This window comes from Ailuropoda melanoleuca, chromosome 16, assembly GCF_002007445.2.
Source record: "Ailuropoda melanoleuca isolate Jingjing chromosome 16, ASM200744v2, whole genome shotgun sequence".
In the NCBI taxonomy this organism is placed as follows: domain Eukaryota; kingdom Metazoa; phylum Chordata; class Mammalia; order Carnivora; family Ursidae; genus Ailuropoda; species Ailuropoda melanoleuca.
Genome location: NC_048233.1, coordinates 39,378,843 through 39,393,220, shown reverse-complemented (window position 1 = coordinate 39,393,220; position 14,378 = coordinate 39,378,843). Strand labels below are relative to the sequence as shown.

Genomic DNA, 14,378 nt, shown 5'->3' with positions numbered 1-14,378 from the left:
TTGAGAAGGATTATGAGGAGGTTGGTGTGGATTCTGTTGAAGGAGAGGGTGAAGAAGAAGGAGAGGAATACTAAAGTTAAAAATGTCACAAAGGTGCTGCTTTTACAGGGAAGCTTATTCGGTTTTGAACATTGAAAAGTTGTGCTCTGATCAGTTAATTTGTATGTAGCAGTGTATACTCTCATATATAATTACTGACCTATGCTTTAAAACACAACGCTTTGTTACAGACCCAAGCTGTCCATTTCTCTGATGGGTTTGAATAAAGTATTCCCTGTCTTAAATGAATTCAGTCTTGTGTTTTCTATTTGGGTGTCTGAAATTCATGTATTGAGTTCTGAGAAGAAAGAATAACTGTTGACTGTGGTTTATACATGTACTATGAAGTGACTTATTTAAATTTTAGTATATTATAAAACTTATTCATAAAATACAAAATAACTAAAAATTGCCTTTAGATAACATCCATGCTCTTCTTAATTTTTAACTCCACTATGTTACTTAAACTCCTAGTACTCTTTAGAATTGATATTTACTAATACCAGCCAAAGGTCTAGTTTCCTGCCAAGTCTCATGACTAACATAAAATGGTGAATATTCCAAATGCATTATCATGTCTTAAGTTTATTTTCATACATTATCATCTTGGCATGTGTCTAGTGCCATGATGTTTCCTCTGTCCTGGGTTCTCAAAAGACATCTTGTCTCCAAGCAATTGCTTCCTAGTTTCTACTTCCTTCCAAACTTACTTTCAGCTAAATGTCACAATAGAAAAGCCTGATATATTTATTCACTCTAATGTGTTAGATATCTGAATTTTAACTGTCCAAATATATTTTATTTTATATGGGCCAATAACTTCAAAGAATAAAACTAATACTGCAATTGTAGGCATCAGCACCAACATAGTGAGAGGAACAGTTCTGGACCAATGGTTTCCTCAATGATAAGAGTTCAGCTGCCAGTCCAACTGACCAAAAGGCCAAGGACCCAAGGACAGCAAACTGTCTTGTGCTATCACACTCTCTTGTTCTAGGGTAATATCCAGTCGTGATGGAGTCCTTTTTTGGTATTTGTAGTCTATTTAATCTGTTTTTCCTTTGACATTGCCAACAAAGGGGTGTAATACTATTACAGTTACTGGAATCTGAGTTTAAGTTAATGGAAATAATGAAAAATAAGAACTAAGCCAAGATCAACTAGCTTTATAGCCAATCCAATACTGCTCAGCAGTTTAGAAGCCAATGAGAATAGATTTTGGGGGGGAAAAAGTAAAAGGCTTCACTTACACAGATAAAAAGCAATGGAAATTAGATCAAATATAAGTTTTTAATGTACACTCTCAGCACCTAGCAAAATATAAGGAATATGGTAGATGTATGTACAATGATTATTGGCTGAATGAGTAAAGTGTAGGATAAAAGAGGTAAGTATAAAATAAAAAAATAAAAGCCCTACAATCCTAGCTTTACTTGTAAATAACAGTATGTATTTGTTATATTTTTTTCTATTATGAAAAATTCTGAAAAGGCCTAGGACCAATGTAGGAATGAGTACCCCTACCACTCAGATGGTGGTCCTTAAATACTATTTTCCACTTAAAGGAATCAATGTTTTAGAAATGTTCAAGCCTGGAGCAGAAAATATGCAAGTTCAGCCTCAAATATTTTCTCATTCCAGAAAGCAAGGAAGATAATCAAAGACAAAGTTATATCAAAAGGACACAGAAGTAAAAAAAAAAAAAAAAAAAAAAAGGATACAGAAGTCAAGTAGAAGGGGTTCTCACTGATGGTACAAACGTGAGCATTGAAAATAATAGTGACTGCAGTGGATTGAACCATATAAAATATGTTAAAACCCGTGAGCACATATTTTTTTGTGTGATTTAAAAAACAACTGAAAGCAGTATGGCAGTTCCTCAAAAATATTAACCATAAAAATATGATCTCAGAATTCCACTTCTGGGTATATACCCGAAAGAACTGAAAGCAGTGACTCAGACAGATATTTGTGTACCTATGTCCTCGCAGCTTTATTCACAATAGCCAAAAGTCAGAAGCAACCCTAATATCCATTGACAGATAAATGGATAAGCAAAATATAGTATGTACATACAATATATTATTCAACCCTAAAAAGAAATGAAATTCTGACACACACGACAACATGGATAAACTCTGAAAATATTAAGCTAAGTGAAATAAGCCAGACACAAAAGGACAAATATCGTCTGATTTTATTTACATGAGGTACCTACAATAATCAAATTCAAAGAGACAGAAAGTAGAATAGTGGTTATCAGGAGCTAGGGGGAAGGATAAAATAGGAAGTTATTGTTTAACAGATACAGAGTTTCAGTTTGCAAAGATGAAAAAGTTCTTGGGGCACCTGGGTGGCACAGCGGTTGAGCGTCTGCCTTTGGCTCAGGGCGTGATCCCGACGTTGTGGGATCGAGCCCCACATCAGGCTCTTCTGCTGTGAGCCTGCTTCTTCCTCTCCCACTCCCCCTGCTTGTGTTCCCTTTCTCGCTGGCTGTCTCTGTCTCTGTCGAATAAATGAATAAAATCTTTAAAAAAAAAAAAAAAAAGATGAAAAAGTTCTTGAGGGGTGCCTGACTGGCTCAGTTAGAAGACCAAGAGAATACTCTTCATCTCGGGGCATGAGTTCGAGTCCCATGTTGGGTGCAGAGATAACTAAAAAAGATAAACTTAAAAAATTTTTTCTGGAGATGAAAAGTTGTGATTTTGTACAACAATGAGAATCTATTTAATGCCACTAAATTGTACTTTAAAAGGGTTAAAATGGGGTGCCCAGCTGGCTCAGTCCATAAAGCATGCAACTCCTGATCTTGGCATTGTAAGTTCAAGCCCCACACTGGGTATAAAAATTACTTTAAAAAAGAAATTATTTTTAAAAAATAGTAAATAGGGGCGCCTGGGTGGCACAGCGGTTAAGCATCTGCCTTCGGCTCAGGGCGTGATCCCGGCGTTGTGGGATCGAGCCCCACGTCAGGCTCCTCTGCTGTGAGCCTGCTTCTTCCTCTCCCACTCCCCCTGCTTGTGTTCCCTCTCTCGCTGGCTGTCTCTATCTCTGTCAAATAAATAAATAAAATCTTAAAAAAAAAAATAAATAAAATAAAAAATAAAAAATAGTAAATAAATAAATGAAAGGATTAAAATGGTAAACTTTATGTTATATATATTTTACCACAATCTAAAAAACAAAGTATAAACCAAAAACTGAAAAATATGGTTACCTGTAGGGGAGGGAACATGGTCTAACTAAACTTTGAATGTATTTGTTGTATCATTTGACTATAGAAACATGTAATTGCATTACATAATTATAATGAAGATTAAAACCAAAGTGGAAAACTCTCTAAAAATTAAAAGCAAAATGAAACAAATGAATTTAACCAAGTATCAAGTTGTACCTTAACTAAAAAGTTAATTCAGAATTATTTCACCCGACTTTAACAAACAGTAATTTGATTATACATCCAGAGAGATCCTAAAAAAAGGAAATCCAAAAAAATAAGCTGTTTTCAGTAATCATATTAGTAATATTATTTATAGTTTTGAAATTATTTCTATTAGAATAAATTACAAATTCATTAATGTATTAGTATACAAGAACCTCAAAAGTTATATTACATATATTCAAGAAAGTGGATGAGTTTTAAGAAGAGGTATGGGGAAAAATCCAAATAAAAATTCTAGAGGTGAAAAACATATCTGAGATAAAAAATGGGCTTAACAGTAAATTAGACACCACAGAAGAAAAGATTCATGAATTGAAGACAAACAATAAAACGTATCCAAAATTAAACACAGAACAAAAATAAACTGGAAAAAATGAATAAATGGATACCAAATAGAACATAAACAGAAGTAGACTGAAGATGACTCAGCATTTTTAAACAGTTTGTAAAGCTTCAGGGATGAGATCTTAAACTTTTTAGTATTACATTTTCTCAGTTACAAACTGCTATTGGGGTGCCTGAATTGCTCAGTCAGTTAAGCATCTGCCTTCAGCTCAGGTCATGATCCCAGGGTCCTGGGCTAGAGCCCCAAGTGGGGCTCCCTGCTCAGCTGAGAGTCTGCTTCTCCCTCTTTCTCTGCCCTCCCCCACCAGCTCATGCCTCTCTCTCTGTCTTGCTCACTCTCTCTCTCTCAGATGAATAAATAAAATCTAAAAAAAAATTCCTTTAACATAAAGTACGGTGCTACAGATAAATTTTAAATAAATTTATTTAATTTAATTTATTTATTTGAGAGAGATGGAGAGAGAGCATGACCTGAAAGAAGGATAAGCAGACTCCCCGTTGAGCAGGGAGCCTGAAATGGGGCTCGATCCCAGGACCCTGGGATCATGACCTGAGCTGAAGGCAGATACCTAACTAACTGAGCCACCTAGTTGCCCCAATATCTTTTATTATTTATTTATTTTTATTTATTTGAGAGAAAAAGAGAAAGAGAGTGAGCAAATGGGAGGAGGGAGAGGGACAAGCAGACTGTACTGAGCGCAGAGCCCAACATAGGGCTCAATCCCAGGACCCCAAGACCATAACCCAAGCCAAAATTAAGAGTCAGATAAATGCTCAACTGACTAAGCCACCCAGGTGCCTCCTGTTCAGTATCTTTTAAAGTGCTAACTGGCCATTTGGATATCTTCTTTGGAGAAGTGTCTATTCAAGTCCTCTGTTTACTTTTTTTAGTGTAATAATTTTTTATTGACATATAATTGACATATAGCATTATATTAGTTTCAGGTGTACAACATAACGATTTGATATTCATATATATTGCAGAGAGATCACCACAATAAGTCTAGTTAATGTCTGTCACCATATATATTTAAAAATCTTTTCCTGTGATGAGAACTTTTAAGACCTACTCTCTTAGCAATTTTCAAATATTCAATATAGTATCCTTAAGTACAGTTACCATGCTGCATGTTATATCCCCATGAGTTATTTATAACTTAAAATTTATACCTTTTGACTACCCTCACCCATTTTGACCACCTATGACCCCACCCCTCCCACCTCTGGCAACCACTAATCTGTTCGCTATGTCTAAGATTTGCTCACTTTTTTAAAAAAAGATTTTATTTATTTATTTGACAGAGAGAGAGACAGCCAGCGAGAGAGGGAACACAGGCAGGGGGAGTGGGAGAGGAAGAAGCAGGCTCCCAGCGGAGGAGCCTGATGCGGGGATCGATCCCAGAATGCTGGGATCACACCCTGAGCCGAAGGCAGACGCTTAATGACTGAGCCACCCAGACGCCCCAAGATTTGCTCACTTTTTAACTGGATTGTTAATATTAAAACATTTTTATCTTGTTACTTAATCTATGAGGTTCTACGAATCTTGAGATAATTAAAATGTAAAAAATTAAAAACTGACAAGTAAATATTTTTCTTGAGAACATCATATAAATTTTATAATTCTCCCCTATGTATTAATTCCTTCATATTAAAAAATAAAAAATAATAATGGTGGCTATGATGCTTATCCTATCCTTTCTTTTATCTTTAATTGGAATGTAGCTTTTGGCCTTGAGAAATTATAAACAAAAAAATATGTAAGTTTTTATCAATATATGGAAAAATACATAACAATACAGAACTTCTGGGGTACCTGGGTGGTTCAGTCAGTTAAGTGTCTGCCTTTGGCTCAGGTCATGACCCCAAGGTCCTGGGATCAAGTCCTGCATCAGGCCTGTTCGGCGGGGAACCTGCTTCTCCCTCTATCCCTCCGCCCTGCTTGTGTGCTCTCTCTCTCTCATGCTCTCTCGCTCATGCACACACACTCTCTCTCAAATAAATAAAATCCCTTAAAAATATAGAACTTCTATATTATTTATATGTTAAGAACTTTTATCAGAAAGGATGCTGAATTCTTTTTTTTTTTTTTTTTATTTTTATTTTTATTTTATTTATTTATTCAACAGAGATAGAGACAGCCAGCGAGAGAGGGAACACAAGCAGGGGGAGTGGGAGAAGAAGAAGCAGACTCCCAGCAGAGCATGGCAGGGGGAGCAGAGGGGAAGCCAGCAGGACAAGCAGACTCTCCACTGAGCATGGGACCTGACACAGGGCTTAATCCCATGACCCCTACCTAGATCATGACCTGAGCTGAAACCAAGAGTTGGTCACTTAACCTGACTGAGCCACCCAGGTGCCCTGAAAGGATGTTGAATTTTATTAAATATCTCCAGTAATATTTGGAGAGTGACATGATTTTTCTTCTTCAACATATTAGGATGAATTACTTAATTTTATTTATTATTTTTTTAAGAGAGGGTGGGGGAGGGGCAACGGGAGATGGAGAGAGAAAATCTTCAGCAGGCTCCATGCCCAGCCTGAAGGGGGCTCAATCTCACAACCCTGAGATCATGAGTGAGCCAAAACCAAGAGTCAGGTGCTTAACCAACTGAGTCACCCAGGTGCTCCTATGATGAATTATTTTAAAACTTTCCTAATGTTGGATCATCATTGTATTTCTGGTACCAAAAAACTAGTTACAGTGAGTATTCTTCTAATATGCTGCCAGATTCTATTTGATAATATGAATTTTCACTCCCACCAGCAGTGTTATGTTAGCATACTGCTGAGTCTTATATTATTTTAGACTGTGGCATCACACCAGAGTACATACCAGCCAAAAAAAAAAAGGTGATTCCACCAGAAGTTTATACAGTGCAGTCCAGGCAAGTAGATCTTTGATGATCTAGCTTAATTCAGAGGCAGAATTTAGAGTATCAAAAATCAGGAGTTCATTCTTGACGAGGTGATGAGAGCAGCTATCTTTGTCTTGTTTCCAATCTTAGGGAGCGTTTAATATTTCACCATGGAGTATGATGTTGGCTGTCAGTTTTTCATAGATGTTCTTTATTGGACTGAGGAAGTTTCCTTCTACTCATAGTTTGCTGAAAGTTTGGGTTTTTTTTAAATAAATGGATGTAGGATTTTGCCAAATTCTTTTTCTGCATGCATCTATTGAGATGATCATATGGGCGGTTTTTAATTCTATTAATATGGTGAATTAGATTCATTGCCTTTTGAATATGAAACCAAAGATAATCTACCATGAGCATTTTCAAATTTCTAACCATTTCTCTCATTCCTATAGTACATAGTATTTCTCCTATCAAGAAATAAAGTCTATTCCTCTCTCTTTAAATCTTCATTGGCCTTATGATTGCTTTGATTAATAGAATGCGACAGAAGGAAGCTGGGCCAGATCTAGGTCAATCTCTTAAGAAGCCTGGCAGCTTGTTTTCATTCAGGGAGGTCATGTGGAAAACAACCAGGGCACCTTACCCAAGAGCCACCAAATAGACCCCAGACATGTGAATGCCACATCCTAGGCATTCTAGCCCCAGCTAAGATCCCAGCTGAATGCAACTATGGGAATAAGCCAGATGACATCCCATGAAACAGAGGAGCTGTCCATGACCCATGGAATCATGAGAAATAATCAATAGTTGTTTTAAGTCACTAAGTTTTGAGGTGGTATGATAAACAGCAACAGATAACTGAAACAAGGCTTACACGCACATCTGGAGAAAATATCTACAGCTTTCATCAGATTCTCTAGAATGATTAAAACTACTAGAGAAAATAAACACTGAAGATTATTTAGGAAATACCTCATAAATATTCCTTTTTTCAGTGTTTTTGATAGATATTAATAGCAGTGCGGTCAAGATTGTAATCTTTTGACCTGAGTAAGTAGAGTAAAGGTACTGAATTTGGCAATTAAAGGAAAAGTCACATGCTTAGCAATCTAAAGGGACTGACAACCTAAGGTGAAAAATGAGAAAACATACTGGACAATCCCTCATCTACTCTGAAGTAAGTTTAGGTAGTATTTTAGGGCTAGACCAAAATGCTTCACAAAAAAATACACACATGAACATGTGAAAATGTACAACCAAGAATTATACAAAGAGAAATGAACAAAAGCAGACGCAAATTCTATACCATAAAATATGGTAAAAAATGTAGTTACATACATGAGCCAGCTGGATGTATTCAACTACTGTCAAAACTAGCACATCCATCATGGGAAGCGAGTGTGATACGAAACTGAGTTAGAGCCCACCCATAGAGTCTAGATAAAAAAATGACCGAGACACAGAGCATTGCTTCCATCTGGTGAATGGGGTGGGGTAAGGCAGAGAGTTTGAAGGAAAATGACAATACTGTAGGCCATTAGTTTTAGTCCAGTAAAAGATGAAATGGATCAAAAGGGTACAAGATAATATGGCAAAGAGAAGCTAAACCTGGAAGAAAGAGATTAAAGAGATCAGGCCAGGTACTCAGAAATAGTTCAAAGAGAATATATCAGGTACCTAGGCAGAGGTCTGCTAGGCAGGCAGACTGACTCACACGTTCCCATATTTCTGGAAGCAGCAGCTTTTCAAGTGTCCAGGTTGTTGAAGGTCAAGATATACAAAGGTCTGACCTGGAGAAGGAGGCAAAACCAAGGATTCTGGGTGCCATTAATAGGAATCCTTGCTACAGCATATCACAAAAACACCCAGCCCAGTGACAATTTCCAGGAAAGCAAACCAAATGAGTTAAATGCCAGAACTCATGGGGAAACTCTTAATTATGAAACACAGGAAAATGAGGTGAGAACTAAGAAAACTGATCAGTTGGAATGCTACAAGGGAAAGACTAGAGCAACAAACATTTGGAGAGAGGAAGTGAGGGTCAGAAATATGGGTGCAGCTAAGCTGGGTCCCCCTGGCTTAAGAGCTCTCACAAGGTTTCAGTTGTTGGCCAAGGCTGCAGTCAATCTGAAGGCCCAACGGAGGAAGGATTCACTTCCCAGCTCATTCTTCTGGTTGTTGACAGAACTCAGTACCTATTTTGAGAGCCGCAGTTCCTTGCTGTTCAACTGAGGGCCTTAGTTCTTTGCTGCCTGTTGGTTGGAGACCTGCAATTCCTTAACACATGGGCCTCTTCAAAGGGCAGTATACAACATGGCAACTAGATTCCCTCAGAGCAAGTGAGAAAGAAAGCAAGAGAGAGCCCCCCAAAACAGAAGCCACAATCTTTTTGTAACCTAACCTCAGAAGTGACATCTTATTATTTTTGCTATAGCCTATTAGAAAAATCACTAGATCCAGCCTACAGTCAAGGAGAAAGCATTACATAAGGACATGAATACTAGAAGAAGGGGAACAATGGGGGCCATATTAGAGGCTGTGTATCATAATTACTCAGCTCTAAAAATTCTATATCTGTTTTTAATTGGGGCAAATGTCAGATTCCTGGGAGTAATGATCTCATTGGCCCAGTTTGGGTTAGGGATTTCCCTGTGGGTTGATCAGCCTTGACTAGAAGAGGCAAGATAATGTACTATAAGCCATTTCTAGGGAATAGGAAATTGTCGTAGGCTTGTTAACCACATGAAAATCTATCTGTTACAAAGATACGCTATCAAGCTATTATTAGAACTGTATAAAAACTAAAAAGATTAACTTGAGATGGAGTATTGGGATATTTTCAGTCAGTTTCAATCAGTTTCACGACTGCCTTACTCTCTAAAGCTAAAGGGAGGGCGTAAGCATCATTTTATCACCTGTAGATACAATTTAATGGGAAAATTTAGACACGTCTTATCTAAGCAAAATTGGAAGACTCTCAGAATTATGGAGGAGGTGATGGGAAAAGAATAAAGAAAATAATGGCTGTAGCAGAAATGAGACCAGTAAGAAGAGAAATTTTAAATGAAAAATTCACTTGATGCCCTTAAAACTCAAGGCATCTCAAAGGTAAATAGAATATCATCTTTAGGACACCTGGCGGGCTCAGTCGGTATAGCATGCGACTCTTGAGCTCGGGGTTGTGAGTTCAAGCCCCACACGGGGTTTAGAGATTACTGAAATAAATTTAAAAACTGTAAAAAAATAAAATAAAATAAAATTTAAAAATCTACTCAGAGGAATCAGAGAGCTACCAAGGCAGCTGAGGAGCTAAAATCTCAGACACAAAAGAAGCGCAAAGAGGTAAACCTGACATTTGATGCCTCTTTTCCCTTCAAGGGATTACTGATTCAAAAGTAGTAATAATAGGTGGAGAAGCTGAGCAGAAAGCAGTAGCTAAAGGCTGAGAACTGGTCTACCTGTAGTCTTAAAGAGCATGGTGGGGAAAACTTGAGGTTCAGGACCCACCAAGATAAAGGAACTCTGGTAACCTCCAAACTTTTAGTTTAGACCCCCAAACACCTATACCTTAGAAGAGACCAGCCTTTATAAATACTAAAGTTCAGCTTCTCATCAACTCAATCCTTGGTTTGATTAAGATGGTCTAATCTTACCCCAACTGACTGCCAGAAGCAAAAATAAACTCTTGCTAGAGAAAGATAACACCACCCAGGGCTTAGAATTATGTCTTTAATTTTTCATAAACCACTTTCAGTATTAAACAAAAAATTACCAGTTTTCCATAGATGAGATAAAATGACAAAAACTGAAGCAATATCAAAGAATAAAACAGATCCATAGAAGAGTCAAGTATTGGAATCACCAGGCATAGACTTTAAAATAACCATAATGAGGTGTGCCTCGCTGGCTCAGTCAGCAGAGTATGTGACTCTTGATCACTGGGTCATGAGTTCAAGTCCCACATTGAGTGTAAAGAATTACTTAAAAAAAATAAAAATAAAATAACCATAATGAAGAGGTTTAGGAAGTTAAACAAAATAGAGAAATTCAGCAGAGGAAACTGTATGAAATATAAAATGAAAACTCTAGAACCAAAAAATAATCACATAAAGTCAATAGGGCTTAATAGCACACTGGACAAATATAAAGAGGAAACTAGTGAACTAAAAGACAGGTCAGAAGAAATTATCCGAACTGAAGCTCAAAGAGAAAAAATACAGAAAAGAACATAAAATACACATGAGACACTATAAAAAAAATCTTTAATACATACCTAGTTATAGATTCAGAAGACAAGAGGGAGACAATGGGATAGAAACAATACTTGAAGAGAAAATCACCAAAATTTTCCCAAAAGTAGCAGAGTCACAAATATAAGAAATTCTGTGAAATCAAGCAGAACAAATACAAAGAAAAGCACACTTTAGGCATGTCATAGTGAAGTTGCTAAAAACCAAAGATAAAAATAAAATCTTACACTCATTTTCTTTCATTCTTTTCTTTTCTTTTTTCTTTTCTTTTTCCTTTCCTTTCCTTTCCTTTCCTTTCCTTTCCTTTCCTTTCCTTTCCTTTCCTTCCTTCCCTTTTCCCTTCCTTTCTTTCTTTTTCTTTCTTTCTTTCTTTCTTTCTTTCTTTCTTTCTTTCTTTCTTTCTTTCTTTCTTTCTTTCTTTTGTTCGTTCATTTGTTCATTCGTTCATTCGTTTGTTTTTTTAAGTGGGCTCCACACTGGGCATGGAGCCCAACACAGGGCTTGAACTCATGACCATGAGCTCAAGACCTACGCTCAGATCAAGAGTCAGATGCTTTCAGGGAAATACAAATCAAAACAACAATGAGATCCCACCTCACACCAGGAGAATGGCTAAAATTCACAAGTCAGGAAACAACAGATGTTGGCGAGGATGCAGAGTAAGGGGAACCTTCTACACTGTGGGTGGGAATGCAAGCTCATGCAGCCACTCTGGAAAACAGTATGGAGGTTCCTCAAAAAGTTGAAAATAGAGCTACCCTGTGACCCAGCAATTGCACTACTGGGTATTTACCCCAAAGATACAAATGTAGTGATCCAAAGGGGCACCTGCACCCCAACGTTTATAGCCGAAATGTCTACAATAGCCTAACTATGGAGAGAGCCCAGATGTCCATCAACAGATGAACATGCAAAGAAGATGCGGTATATACATACAATGGAATATTACGCAGCCATCAAAAAATTGAAATCTTGCCATTTGCAACGACCTGGATGGAACTAGAGAGTATTATGCTAAGTGAAACAAGTCAATCAGAGAAAGACAATTATCATATGATCTCATGATATGTGGAATTTAAGAAACAAGGCAGAGGATCCTAGGGGAAGAGAGGAAAAAATGAAACAAGCCAAAACCAGAGAGGGAGACAAACCATAAGAGAAAATTCATCTCAGGAAACAAACTGAGGGTTGCTGGAGGGGAGGGAGGTAGGGGGATGGGGTGGCTGGGTGATGGACATTGGGGAGGATATGTGTTGTGGTGAGTGTTGTGTATTGTGTAAGACTGATGAATCACAAGGGCGCCTGGGTGGCACAGTCGTTAAGCGTCTGCCTTCGGCTCAGGGCGTGATCCCGGCATTCCAGGATTGAGCCCCACGTCAGGCTCCTTTGCTGGAAGCCTGCTTCTTCCTCTCCCACTCCCCCTGCTTGTGTTCCCTCTCTCGCTGGCTGTCTCTCTCTCTGTCAAATAGATAAATAAAATCTTTAAAAAAAAAAAAAAGATTCTTTAAAAAAAAAAAAAAGACTGATGAATCACAGACCTGTACCCTTAAAATAAATAATACATTATATGTTAATAATAAATAAATAAATTTTACTTAATTTAATTTGTTAAAAAGTCAGATGCTTAACCACTTAACTGACTGAGCCACCCGTAAAGATAAAATCTTACGAGTTGTGGGGGAGGGGGTTGGTAGAGGGACATCTCTTCTAAAAAACAATAAGGCTAATAGCTAGCTTCTCAACAAATTGATGAAAGCCAAAAGATAATGGAATGACATGTTCAAAGTGTTAAGATAATAACTGCCAAACTAGAATTCTGCACTCAGTAAAAAGGGTTCTACAGAAATGAAGACAAATTCATACATTTTCAGACAAATAAAAAGAGAAAACTTGCCACCAGCAGACCTTCATTCAAGTAACACTAAAGAAAGTTCTACCAAAGGGAAAAGGATCCCAAATAGAACTACAGATGCGCAGAAAGAAATTAAGAGCAATAAAAATGGCAAATATGGGAGCACCTGGGTGGGTCAGTTGGTTGGATGTCTGCCTTCGGCTCAGGTCATGATCCCAGGGTCTTGGGATTGAGTCCCACACTTCAGGCCCTCTGCCTGCCGCTCCCCCTACTTGTATTATCTCTCTCTGTCAAATAAATAAATAAAATATTAAAAATAAATAAATAAAAATAAAAAAGGCAAATATGAAGGTAAATCCTGATGAATAAGAAGAGTTTACATTTAAGGATACAGGAGAGCAGATAAAAACAAAGAATTTCTGGAATGAAAACTATGCTCTCTCAGGAAAAAAAACTGCAGATGAACTGAAGGAGTGAATATTTACTGTCAAGATCTAAATTAGTGACTGGAAAGTTGAGTAGAAGAATTATCTCAAAGCAAAGAGCTGAACTACAAACAAATCATGACGGAAAATATAAGACTTATAGATAAGATCCAGGAGACCTAGTATGCATGTAATAGCAGTTCCAGAGGACAAGAGAACAGATGGGAAAAAAGGTAATACTTTAAAAAAGTAATATAGATTGCTGGATACAAAAATATGCAAAAATCAGCTGCTGCATTTTTATATACCAAAAATAATGGAAATTTTAACTTAAAAAGGATATCATTCATAATAGTATCAAAAAACATACAGGGGCACCTGGGTGGCTCAGTCAGTTGAGTGTCCAACTTGATCTCAGCACAGGTCTTGAGCTTACAGTTGTGAGTTCGAGCCTCATGTTGGGCTCTGCACTGGATGTGGAGCCTATTTAAAAATAAAATAAAATAAATAAAATGCATATGGATGAAATTACCCAAAGTGTTCAGGACATATTTTAATGAAACTTAATTGAAAAACACAAGAATACCTAAATAAATGGAATCATATACTTAGTCTGTGGATTGGAAGAGCCATTTCATAAAAATGTCAGCTCTTTTCTCAAACTGACCCATAGATTCAATGCAATTTCAATCAAAATCACAAGACTGCATGTGCATGCATGTGCACATTATCTAAGTATGCACTTGACAGAGAGCATATATCACATATGGCACCACACCAGAGGACTTTGTAAATCTGGAATGAACAAATGTCCCTGCTGACTGTTTTATACAACACAGGGAATAGTGGCACCATGAGACAAAGAAAGTGCTCGAGGTGTGTGCTTCTAGAGCAGGCCTCCTCACCCTTCTAATGCTTGGGTAGAAATCACTTATGCAGGCACTTTGTTTAGCTATACATTATGCTATAAATTGCTTTTCTCTGTACTTATAAGAAACCTGAAGGATAAGTATAGTTGCTACCCAGGAATCTAAATACAGATCCTTTTTACCTGGCTAATCAGGCTAAGGTGAAGGACTTAAATAAGATTAAATTTCATTATATTCTGTTCTCCATGATAAGTTTCATATTTTCTCTCTTATGTTTTCTGGACAGATCATGCAAAGA

At 37.3% G+C, this 14,378-nt stretch overlaps 1 long non-coding RNA gene across 2 annotated transcripts in view; it reads right to left on the bottom strand.

Moving 5' to 3' along the window:
• Window positions 1–2,484: 2,484 nt before the first annotated feature.
• LOC117796577 overlaps window positions 2,485–14,378 on the bottom strand; it is a 38,065-nt gene continuing 26,171 nt past the window's right edge. Inside the window, exons 4-5 of one of the 2 annotated variants that reach the window (XR_004621145.1) lie at window positions 13,582–13,694; window positions 2,485–2,544 (exon numbers count right to left, since the gene is read on the bottom strand). This is a non-coding gene — a long non-coding RNA (uncharacterized LOC117796577). Of the gene's footprint in view, window positions 2,545–13,014; window positions 13,074–13,581; window positions 13,695–14,378 lie in introns of those variants that run through there. The other variant, XR_004621144.1, reaches the window with a different exon arrangement.